We start from the raw sequence: 12,294 nt of genomic DNA, 5'->3' as shown, positions 1-12,294 counted from the left end.
CTCCACTGCCATCACTTCCAACCCATCTCCTGCCAGTTGATGCCTTACTCCCAGCTCCCCCTGACCCACCCTCACCCCCATTCTTTGTACTCTGTACATTTACCACCCACTGGTAAACTCAAGCTTCCCTTAGTTTACCATCTCCCCATGCCCAGCTGGCCATGCCCCTCAGTATAGAAGAAGAAACTGAGATGTTCTGATTACATTCACGGGCACTTCACCATGACTCCAAGGTCAGTTCCATTAGTTTCATTTTCCAGATGAGCAAACCGAGAGGGAGGCAGTCACTTTCCAAAGTCAACCCAGTTATAAACAACAGTCTGGGTTCTGTATCAAGAATTTCCTGGCCTGAGTTTAATGCCCTTTCCATTACATAACAGCTTCCAAGGGCCAGGGAGATAATATGGCTGGGATGGTCATGAGCTTTCACTTAGAAACAAAAAGTGAAAGACTGCCCGGAGGAGCAATTTCTGTCTGTGACTTAGTAATATATTATGAGCATTCTCTCCCAGGCTGGGCCTTTTCTTGCCCACTGGGTATTCCCCTCAGGGGCAGCAGGGGATGAGGGGAGCAGAGGCCTCTACTACCCTACTTTACCGTGGCACAGTGGGGAGTACCAGCTGTTAGACAAGGGAGCGGGGATGACCTGGCCAGCAAGCACCTCAATTAGCAAATGCATTTTGGTTGTTGAATTCATTAGTGCAGATTAATTGAAAATGAGAGGTGGGGCTGGGTAGAATAGCTTAATCGCACAATTGGAAAAGCCAACCTCCTGGCCTGAGAGGTGCAGGAAGCTCCTGAGGCTGCATTCTAAAACCCTGTTTTCTCCTCCTCAGTCTCCTCCTGAATTCATGAACCTAAAGTTTTGCCAGCCCAGCAGAAAGGCTCTTCCTTTAATGCCTTTCTTCTTGAGAGTTTGGCCACTTAAACCAGGCCCCCTTGAAAGTGGGCTCTGTTTGAGCCCAGCTTTCATTTCTGAAAACCCATTTTAAGTGGCTTCTGTGCTTGCATGGCACTTGACACTTGCATTAATGACTCGTGTCATCACAGGCACCCTGTCTTACAAGCAGCATGGCTTGGCCCACCTTGAGCATGGAATCAGAGATGTGGAAAGCTTACATGCTTACATCAGAAAGAACAAGCACATTAACACCCACCAATATAGGTTTGAATCCCAGGTCTGTTGCCTACACACTGTGAGATCTTTCTTCTTGGAGCATCAATTCTTAATTGTAAATGGAGATGATAATGTGTAACTTGAGAATTAACTTTGGGATTATGAGAAAGAAATAAGACAACAGATGTGAATTGTGAATTTTGTAGTCCTCCAGTTGGCATATAATAGATCTCAGCAAATGCGTCTTCTCTTCCTCCTACCCCTTTTGGCCCAAAACGGGTTTGCAAATACATTTAAATATTACACCTTCCAACTCAGGTTACATTCTCCCCTTGTTCTGTCTTCACTCCTTCCTGCTTTTTCCTGTCAATGCATACAATTCAACTGCGTTAGAAACGGTGGCCAATTGTGACAGCTTGACTCCATGACTTTGTTATTTATGGTGAACTTTACCCTGCAATTTAAGAAACAGATTGATAGGAAGTGGCAGCATTGTTCCAGGGTCCCATGGCCTCACATTGACAGAAATCCACGTTCCGTGACACTAGGTGCTAATTACTTTATAAGAGTTATCTCACTCCTGACCATGTTTTTTTTGGGGGATATATGTTAATTTAAGCACTGCTTAATCTTCTGTAATAGAAGAGCACTGTGGCTTAATACAATACATCCTTATTTCTTGCAAAGGAAAAGTCCAGTCTTTGGGGACTGGGGTCAGGAGGTTCTTTTCCATGCATTAGGGACTTGGCTGATGAGGATCACTCAGTGTTAACACATGGCTTCCAAGGTGGCCCTAGGTGTGGAAAAAAAGGTTGTCAAAAAGGGAAGAGAGAGAAAGAGGAATAACTTTGGTGTTTCTTAAAATTTTTGGTTTATTTCCCATCCTGCATGAGTTATCCTTTCTTCTTCTTCCTATTGCTTTGGTCAAAACTCAGGAACGTGGCGACACCCAACTGCAGGGGAAGCTGGGAAATGTAGTCTACTCCCAGTAAGAGTGGAAGGGGTTTGGTGAATAGCTAGCCAACTCTCTATCAAAGGTAGGTATTCATATCCACATTTTACAGGTGTGAAAATGAGTGGGTACCAAAAGCAAACAAGGGCCCATTTCTGAATTTGGGCACTTTTTCCATTTCTTTTCAACCTTCTGAGAATTATGTTTCTAAATTTCCAAGTACACATCTGAAATAACATATTTTTACTAAATAAAAAGATCACATTCAGGCAAAAGTTAAATCAGAAAAAGTTAATTATAGTGATTCTTCTCAAGATAGAATATGTGTTAATAAACAAGTGGATGTAAGACCGTAGACTTAGCGTGGTATACCCAAACTATTAGTTTTTGCTTATTAGTAAGATATTTTAAATGTTTTACTATTGAAAACAAAACCTGAATATATGTATAGAGGAATCCAAAATTGGTCTGAAATTTTAAGATTAAAAATGGCACTTCAAATAAAAAACGTGCTTGCAGTGGGCACTGCCAGACCCTTGGACACCTAGGAGTTCAAGATCACTCCTTTTAGTTTTAGTGATGGGAAGATTTAAGATAGTTTAGATTTTTTTAATGAAAAAATTACGTGATACATTTGTGTGTAATTTCTGAGTGATCTTTACTGTAATTATTCTAAGTATCAACTTATGTTTTGGAACTCACACAAAACTTTATTTTAGTTGTTTATGTTCTACCCATTTCTGGACCTCAGCTTTGTGAGTTTGGGGATTCTAAAGACTCAAAGCATATCTCAGCTGACAGATTACCTCCTCCTTCAGGGATAGTGTGTTCATTCCCCAAATCGGAGAATACAGGCATGTGCCACCACACCTGGATAATTTTGTATTTTTTAGTAGATACAGGGTTTCTCCATGTTGGTCAGGCTGGTCTCGAACTTCTGACCTCAGGTAATCCACCCATCTCGGCCTTTCAAAGTTCTGGGATTACAGGTGCGAGCCACTGTGCCCAGCCTATCCTGTCTTATTTGTTTAGTTTGGAGCTACGTTCAGCTTTTTCTGAGTGAAAATCCTCTTTCTGCTCCACTGGGAATAATAAAACCTTGTATGCTTTTCTTACCATATCAAAAGAACATCACCCCAACTCCTCCTATCTGCTTTCTATATTGAATTAACCAATTTAATCTGCATATAATGACTGAGGCTAATTAATAGTTTTCCCACAGCTGGTTCCCTCTAGAAACATTTAGCAACTGCCTTCTAGTAGAAGCTGCCCCAGAAAGAAGAGTTCAACTTAGCAATATCTCTTTATAATAGAACAGCGTGTTTTCACAGTAACTGCCTTTATCACCAAAGGCGAGAATGGCTCAATGGTATTGCGGATCAGCAAACATCTGGACGTGTGACTCAAAAGATGGTGGTGAAAGTCCTTTCCCATCTATTATTTATTCCTTTACTTCCTGCTTATTTATTTCATTCCATTGTACTTTTTCTTTTGCAACTTTTTCCTTACTCCTAAGTGACTTCGCATCTGATAATATCTCCACCAAATTGCATTTTAATGTTTGTCCTATTTTTAAACTCTCTATGGACCTTAGGTCCACAGAATTAGATCAGTCCTATCCTTAGTACCTCACTCAGTTTCATCATGGGGATTTATTTCGTTATTTTTAATAATATAATGAGCACTCGCAAAACCATCAATGCAAATAAAAGCTCAGCCATTGATAATAAACCTAATCTAACCATAAGGGTACCTCCGCCCGTTCACTTTTTCTAGTTTCTTCCATCTGAGGCAAGTCTTATGCTGAATTTTGTATGCATCATGTTTTTGCTTTATTTAAAAAATGGTTTTATTTCACCTCTTTGTCGTCCTAAAAAGTCTATTTTGATTTTAGTTATTTTAGACTATAAAAATGATATGGAGATTTATGTAATCTTTGGGGGGTAACTTTCCTATTTAACATTAAATTGCTAAGATTTATCTCTATTTTCACAAATTATAGCTTATTCACTTCCTCTGTTTATAATATGCGATCATTTCACCCTTTTATACTTGGTTCATTCATTCTCCCATTGATGAGCATTTGGGTAGTTTCAACTTTTTTTGCTAAGATGAACAGTGACAATATGAATGTTTTTGTATCTACTTCCTATTGTATATGTTCATAAATTTCTTTTGAGTATTTAGTTAGGAGTGGAATTGCTGGCTTATAGGTTGTATAAATGATCAAATTTAGGAAATATTACCAAACTGTTGTTTAAAGTAGTTGCACTTTGAAAAACCATTGATGGACAACCATTTATGCAATTTATTGCATCAGTCTCAGTTGCAATGTGATCCTGTGAATTCACATCTTTTTTTATACTTGATTTTTCTAAACTTGTATGTATTTTGCCAGTTAATTAACTATAAAATGGTACCTCATAGTGGTCTTAGTATTCATTTCTGTTATTAAATACATCTTATGATTTTTAGCCATGCATTTCTTCTTTGAAATGTCCATTTGTACATTTGTCTGTTTCTCTAACTGATCATTTGTACTTTTTCTATTGATTTGAAAGAAACTTATTTTCTATATGTAAAGTGTTTGTTGGAGCTGAATAATAGAAATATCTTCTCCCAATTTGTAAATTTTTTTCACTTTCCTTAAATAATATTTTGAAGAATATATATATTTTAAGATGGAGTCTCGCTCTGTCACCCAGGCTGGAGTGCAGTAGTGCGATCTCAGCTCACTGCAACCTCTGCCTCCCGGGTTCAGGTTGATTCTCCTACCTCAGCCTCTCAAGTAGCTGGGATTACAGGCACCCACCACCATGCCAGGTTAATTTTTGTATTTTTAGTAGAGATGAGGTTTCACCATGTTGGCCAGGTTGGTCTCAAACTCCTGACCTCAGGTGATCCACCCACCTCGGCCTCCCAAAATGCTGGGAATATAGGCGTGAGCCACTGCGCCCGGCCTATTTTGCTTATTTTCTGTTCGAATCTATCAATTTCTCCATTTCTTTGCTTCTAGTAAAATATCTAATACAATTTAAAAATTATCCTTGTAGAATCTTGCATGTCTTTTGTTAAATACATTCTTAGCTATTCTCTGATACCATTATAAATGGTGTTCTGTGTTTATATTTTCCAGTTGTTTCTTGATGCATTATCAGTTGATGTTATTATATATCCAGACACTTTGCTAAACTCCCATTCTTGTCATTTATCCATATATTCTTGCAGGTTGTCCACTTAAAAAACTATATCCTCTACAAATCCTTATGAGTCTAATTTCTTTCTTGATTTATTTTGCTGTCTAAGATTTCCCCTACATGCTGGAGTATAAGTGGGAATTGTAATTATTCTACAATCTACAGACATAGGATCATATTTTACCTAGATTTTAAAACAGATATTCTTCATAAGAAAGTTTTTGTTTACTACGAATTTAATGATAATTTATTATGAGTGGATGTTGAGTTTTATGAAATTATTTTCCTGTATTAACTAAAAAATTTTATATGTATTCCTATTAATCTCTTAATGTGGTGAATTATATTTCTTAATTTTCAAAGTATTAAATCATTATTGCATACGTGGGATAACATCAGTTTGGTCAAAGTGTATTTTCTTTTAAATATGTTTTTAGGTTACTTGGACATTTTTAACATTTTAAAAACTATTTGCATTCATATTAAAAATGGAATGGCATGACATTTTTGCTTTCTGTGGTTTTAGTATTTGGGCTATTCTGAACTCATAAATAAGCTGGGGAACATGCCCCCTTTTCTATTTTTTGCAAGTATTTGAAAAACTCAAAATTGCTTATTTCTTAAAAGTTTAGAAAAATATTAATAGTCAAATATTTTATTTGTGGGAAGATTTTAAGACACAGTTTTAATTTCTTTAATAGTTCTAAGGCTGTTTAATGTTTTAATGTCTTTTTGAGTTGTTCTAGTTCATTACTTTTTTTGTAAGAGTTTATTCACTTCATCTAAGTTTTCAAAATTACTGGCAAGCAGTTGTTGGTAGTATTATTTTATTATCACTTACATTTTTTCCTAATTTTTTTATTGTGGCAAAATACACATAACATAAAATTTACCATCTTAATCATTTTAAGTGTACAGCTTAGCAGTATTAAATACATTTATAATGCTGTGCAAACATTACCACCATCCATCTCCCATAGTTTTTTTCATCTTGTAAAACAGAAACTCTGTACCCATTAAACAATAAGTCCCTATTCCCCTCTCCCTCAGCCACTGGCAACCACCATTATACTTTCTGTCTCTGTGATTTTGACTACTCTAAGTATCTCATTTAAGTGGAATCATATAATATTGGTTTTTTTGTGACTGCCTTATTTCATTTAGCATAATGTCCTTGAGGTTCCTCAATGTTGTAGCATATGTCAGAATTTCTTTCCTTTCTGAGGCTGAATAATTGATTATGTGTATATACCACATTTTGTTTATGCATTCATCTGTTGATGGACATTGGGTTGCTTCTGTGTTTTAGCTATTTTGGGTAGTGCTGCTATGAACATGGGCATGTCATTTAATCTCTTTATCTCAAGTACTTTTTTGCAGATTCTCCCCTTTTTTAGTCGCAATATTTTTCACTTGTGGTTTCTTTCATTTTCTTGTTAGTTTTCAGAGGCTTCTCAAGTTTTTTGTTTTTGACAAATCAACTTTGGCTTTGCTGACATCCTGTATTATACGTTTGTTTCCTATTTTGTTAACTTCCATTAGTATTTTTATTATCTCTTCCATTTTATTTATTATTTTTGGCTTATTGTTTTGTTCATTGAAATAACAAACAATTAGCTCATTAATCTGAGGTTTCATTATTTTCCAACACAGGTGTTTACATCTTGAATTACTATTTTGGCTGTACCCTAAGGTTTTGATTATCATTATCATATGTTATCAATTGTTAATACATTATCAATTATTTTCATTGTCATTCAATTCTGAATCATTAAACATTTTATTATGAAACAGATGCAAAAATCCTCAACAAAATACTAGCAAACCAAATTCAACAAGACATTGAAATGATCATTTACCATGATCAAAGGAGATTTATCCCTGGGATGTGAGCATAGTTCAACATAGGCAATTCAGTAAATGTGATACGTCACATTAACAGAATGAAGGACAAATACTATATGATCATCTCATTGGATGCAGAAAAGCATTTGAAAACATCCAATACCCTTTTATGACAAAAACTCTCAATAAATAAGGTATAGAAGGAATGCACCTTAACACAATAAAAACCATGTGGGGCAGGTTCACAGCAAACATTGTACCCAATAGTGAAAAATTGAAACCTTTTCTTCTAAGATCTGGAACAAGACAAACATTCCCACTCCTTCTTGCCACTTCTACTCAGCAAAGTATTGGAAGTCCTTGCCAGAGCAGTTAGTCAAGAGATAAAAGTAAAATGCATCTAAATAGGAAAGAAAGATGTGAAAGTGTCACCATTTGTTGATATGGTCTTATATATAGAAAACCCTAAAGTTTCTACCAAAAAAACCCACAAAAAACTGATAGAATTAATAAACAAAGACAGTAAAATTGCAGGATTCAAAATCAACAATGAAACAAGTAGCATTTCTATACACTAACAATGAACTGTCTGAAAAAGAAATCAAGAGAACAGTTCCATTTACAATAGCTTTAAAAAATACTTAGAAAAATAAATTTAACCAAGGAGGTGAATGATTACAAAATGTCAATGTAAGAAATTCACAAAGATGGGGATATATTCTGAGAAATGCATGGTTAGGCAATTATATCGTATGAACAGCATAGAGTGCACTTACACAAATCTAGGTGGCATAGTCCACTACATACCCAGGCTATATGATAACAGCCTATAGTTCTCAGGCGACACACCTGTGCATCATGCTACTGTACCAATTACTGCAGGCAATTGTAACACAATTGTAAGTATTTATGTATCTAAGCATATCTTAACATAGAAAAGGTACAGAAAAAATATAGTATTATAAACTTATGGGACCACTGTCATATATTTGGTCCTTTATTGACCTAAACATCACTATGTGGTGCATGACTCTACTTCAGGTGATACGTACATGTTAATTAGATTGATTTAATTATTGCACATGGTATTCATAAATAATAACATCATTTTGTACCCCATAGATACATACAACTATAATTTGTCAATTTACAATTAAAAGATAAAAATATAAAAACTTACATAAGACATAATTTTTACTACAATTTCTTCTTTAACTTATTAACTAAGCACAATGCATTTCTGAATTTTCAAATTTCGGGAAATTTATTTTTTTGTTTATATTTAACATAAATAAGCTACGATCAGAAACCCAGGTCTGTATGATACAGTTTGAAATTTGTTGAGGGTTTTCATGTGTGCCTAGGAAATTTACAAATGTTGTTTGTAAATTTTTATAATTTCCACATATATAATTAGGGAGTGTCATGCCTTCATATTCAAAAGACTCTTTGGCTAAATATAATACTCAAAATTTTATGGTTATTTTTCTGAATACTTTGAAATTATTACTCTATTACTCATAATTTTATAAATATTTTATATAAGCTTGAAAATATACATTATAAAGTTGTTGAAGACACTACATATGTCCATTAAGTCAAGTTCTTTGTGTTGTATATATTATCTTTATTCTGGATAATCTTCCTTTATTTCACCTATCAAGTAGAGAGGTATGTTGAAATTTCCTACCATAATGGTGATTTAATCAAAAACTTTTTAGCAGTTTTATCACTTTTTCTTTGTATATTTTGAGAATATTAAAGCAATAAAGTTTTAAAAATTGCTAAATGGTTTTGGTATATCAAAACTTTTAATCACTATGAAATAGCTCTCATCACTAATAACTTTTTTCTAGTAATCTTGTTTAAATCATATTAAAATATATATATAATCTTTCTTTAGATTTTTCCTGATACATTTTTCCGTTCTTTTTCAACCATTTTTTTCTTTAGAATTTCTGTTTTAGACAACAGATGCCAGTATTGAAAAAATTCAACCTGCCAATTTTTTGTTTAATAATTGTCTAAAATACATTTTAATTATTTACATATTTGGGCCTATTTATAAAATTTTGATATTTCAATTTGTCCTGTATTTTCTGCTTACAAAAGATTTCATCACCTTACTTCATTCCTCTTTTGCAACATCTGGAATTTTCTCTCCTTTATTTAGGAAGTTTGTTCAGAACTGTTTTCAGTGTGGGTCTTTCTACAGTCATTTATCTGAGCCTTTGTCTGCCTAGAATATTATTTGTCATGCCCTCATATTCAAAGGACTCTTTGGCTAAATATACTAAATTTTATGGTTATTTTTCTGAATACTTCGAAATTATTACTCTATTATCATCTTGCATTCAGTGTTGCTTTTTATAAAATCTGTTTCTTGTTTTTAGATTTTTGTTTTTTGAATGCTATATGCTCTTTTCCTTTGTAAATTTTTATAATTTCCACATATATAATTAGGGATATATCCTTAAACTTTTTAATAGTACGTCTGAAAGTGGGCTTTTCCTTATCTCTTCCTTTATGGATTTTTTTTTATCTGAGATCTTTATTTAAAAGACAATTTTAGACAATATAGCTCACTATTCAAATATTCAAATATTTTCTCTTTTCTATTTGTTTCTCTCTCTTTCTGGTACTTCTTTTTAATTGAAATTTAAGCACTTTAACTTCTATTCTCCATTTCTCTTAACTTCTTTTATATTTTCTATTAGTTTGCCTTTTCGTTCTTCATTCATTCAGTCTGCTATCTCCTATCTTCTTTTATCTCTCTCTCTCTCTTTTTTTTTTTTTTTTTTTTTTGTGGGACCGAGTCTTGCACTGTGGCCTGGGCTGGAGTGCAGTGGTGCAATCTCGGCTCACTGCAACATCCACCTCCCAGGTTCACATGATTCTCCTGCCTAAGCCTCTTGAGTAGCTGGGATTGCAGGCACACACCAACACACCCGGCTCATTTTTTTGTACTTTTAGTAGAGACAGGATTTCACCATGTTAGCCAGGGTGGCCTCAAACTCCTGGCCTCAAGTGATCTGCCCACCTCAGTTGCCTGAAGTGCTGGGATTACAGGCGTGAGCCACTGGGCCTGGCCTCTTTTATCTCTCTTAAGAAAAATTGTCTGAAACTTGGAACTAAGGCAAAGGAAAAGCACAAGTCCTTTTAGTGTCATACTGGAGCATTGTTTAGTTCCATTCAAAGATTATCTAACTCTTAGGATAATTGCTTTTGACTTATTCTTTATAACTGCTTAGGGCTCATATTGTGTGAAGCTACAGGTTAATCTGTCAATAATTGATAAATAAAAACTAGTTTCTGTCTAGTAGAAAAGAATACCTTAAAGGTTTTATTTTTGTTTTCTTTTGCTCTGTAAGACATTGATTTGGTGTCTGATTTAGCAATCATATTCTAGTAATCTGTCTTCCATTGACTATACATATATACCCCATCTTTGAAATTCTCATTTGAACCAACTTTAGCATTCTTTTGGAGTTAAATCTGAGTTAAAATACATCTCACTATGATTTGTATGAGAGTCATATCTTTAACTGTTTGAAAATTATTCTTTGCAACCTCCTTTTAAGTTTTTTTGGCTAATTTAAAATGATTGGCTCTCTAATTATTTTGCTTCTAATTATTTTACTTCCAGTGCACACAATAACCTAACATGTTTTTGTTTTGAAATGATTGGGCCTTACAAAATCTTTTTATTTTGACATATATGCCTTTCCCTCAGCAACAGAGATACTGGGTATTTTGTAAGGAAATGAGTATTCAGGGAAATAGACCCTGTAACTGTGAGTCTCTGTGAGCTTAGTGTGGATGTAATGGAGAAGATATGCCCGGAGAGGACTGTCCAGCACCAGAGAGCTGGAGTGGCACCTCCACCCCGGCCCCTAAATAACTCCTCAAGTCACCCTGTCACCTTCTTCTGTCCGTACGCTGGGGAGAAGCAGTATCAGGAGGGAACCCTCCTTACATTTGCATCCTGACTCACCTGCACTGAGGGTTTAGATGAGGAGGGTAGCAGAGACTGATTTTACCTAGATCCACCTGTTTTCGTCAGTCTGTCTCAAGCATAGGGCCTCTGGGATGCCATCACTTGCTTCCTGAAGGTGCTGGATTCAGAGCTTGAGTCCTTCCAGGTGTGGGGGCCATCACTGTATGTCCCAGGAGGATGTTGGGGGAGAGGGAGCAACAGAACTTTAACAATTCGTTTTCTTCTTCCCCACTCCCCACAGCCCTGTCTGGTCCTCTTGTGCCCTGTTTCTCCTCTGCAGCTCCTCCAGGGTTGATCTTAGGGAGGGATCCAGACGTCCTAATGGTTTACCATTTTGGAAGGAATGAGAATCAGCACTGGCACCTCAAAGTGGGATGCTGCGGCCCACTGCCTTCATGGGCAGATATTCCTAAGATACGACCTATCCCCGGGTCCTGGGATTCGGGTCTGCTGTCATAGCCCTGCCTATTGCTTTACTCCTGGTGCCTTGTGAGACCTCCACTGTGCCGAGTTGTTCCCCCAGCTCTGGCTGTAGGGGAAGGGACACTGCTCTCCACTAGTCCAGTTTGTCTCCAAGGTGGTGCAGTTTCTGTCTTGCATTTCCCACACCACAATGATAGCAAGTTGAATGGACCTGCCTCAAAAAAAATCATGTCCGACTGGAATCTGTGAGTGTGACCTTTGGAAATAGGATCCTTGCAAAGTAATGAAATTAAGCATCTCAAGATGAGATCATCCTAGATTACCAGGGTGCACTCTAATTCCAGTGACGGTGTTCACATAGGAGAAGAAGAGGGAAAACAGGCACGGAGGCAAGGCCACGTGGAGACAGACAGCGTAGAGTGATGCTGCCACAAGCCAAGAACATAGGGGCCTAAAGCGGGAGACAGACAGAAGGATTCTCCCCAAGCCCTTGTAATAAGCACAGTCCTGCCGACACCTTGATTTTGGCTTTTGGCCTCCAGCACTGCGAGATAACAAATTTCTGTCGTGTTAAGACAAGTTTGTGAATCTGTTCAGCAGTCATTGGAAACTAACTCAAATAAAGACCAGGCTGTAACCCTTAAGTGTCTTTAGTAAAAGCCTGAGGATAGGCCCAGCGCAGTGGCTCACGCCTACAGTCTCAGCACTTTGGCAGGCCTAGGAGTTGGGCAGATCACCTGAGGTTGGGAGTTTGAGACAAGCC

The 12,294-nt window shown here is 36.3% G+C and overlaps 1 long non-coding RNA gene across 1 annotated transcript; it reads right to left on the bottom strand.

Annotated features, from left to right (window-relative positions):
* Positions 1 to 235: 235 nt before the first annotated feature.
* LOC101128854 (uncharacterized) lies at positions 236 to 11,274 on the bottom strand. The gene is made up of 3 exons (XR_175260.5): positions 11,106 to 11,274; positions 1,786 to 1,910; positions 236 to 1,571 (listed from the first exon to the last, which is right to left on the bottom strand). It is a non-coding gene; the product is annotated as an uncharacterized lncRNA (long non-coding RNA).
* Between the last annotated feature and the right edge of the window lie 1,020 nt (positions 11,275 to 12,294).

The sequence above is a fragment of the Gorilla gorilla genome, chromosome 7, assembly GCF_029281585.2.
Source record: "Gorilla gorilla gorilla isolate KB3781 chromosome 7, NHGRI_mGorGor1-v2.1_pri, whole genome shotgun sequence".
NCBI classification, from domain to species: Eukaryota; Metazoa; Chordata; class Mammalia; order Primates; family Hominidae; genus Gorilla; species Gorilla gorilla.
The sequence above is the reverse complement of the archived record's forward strand: the minus strand, read 5'-3'. Positions and strand labels throughout refer to the sequence as shown.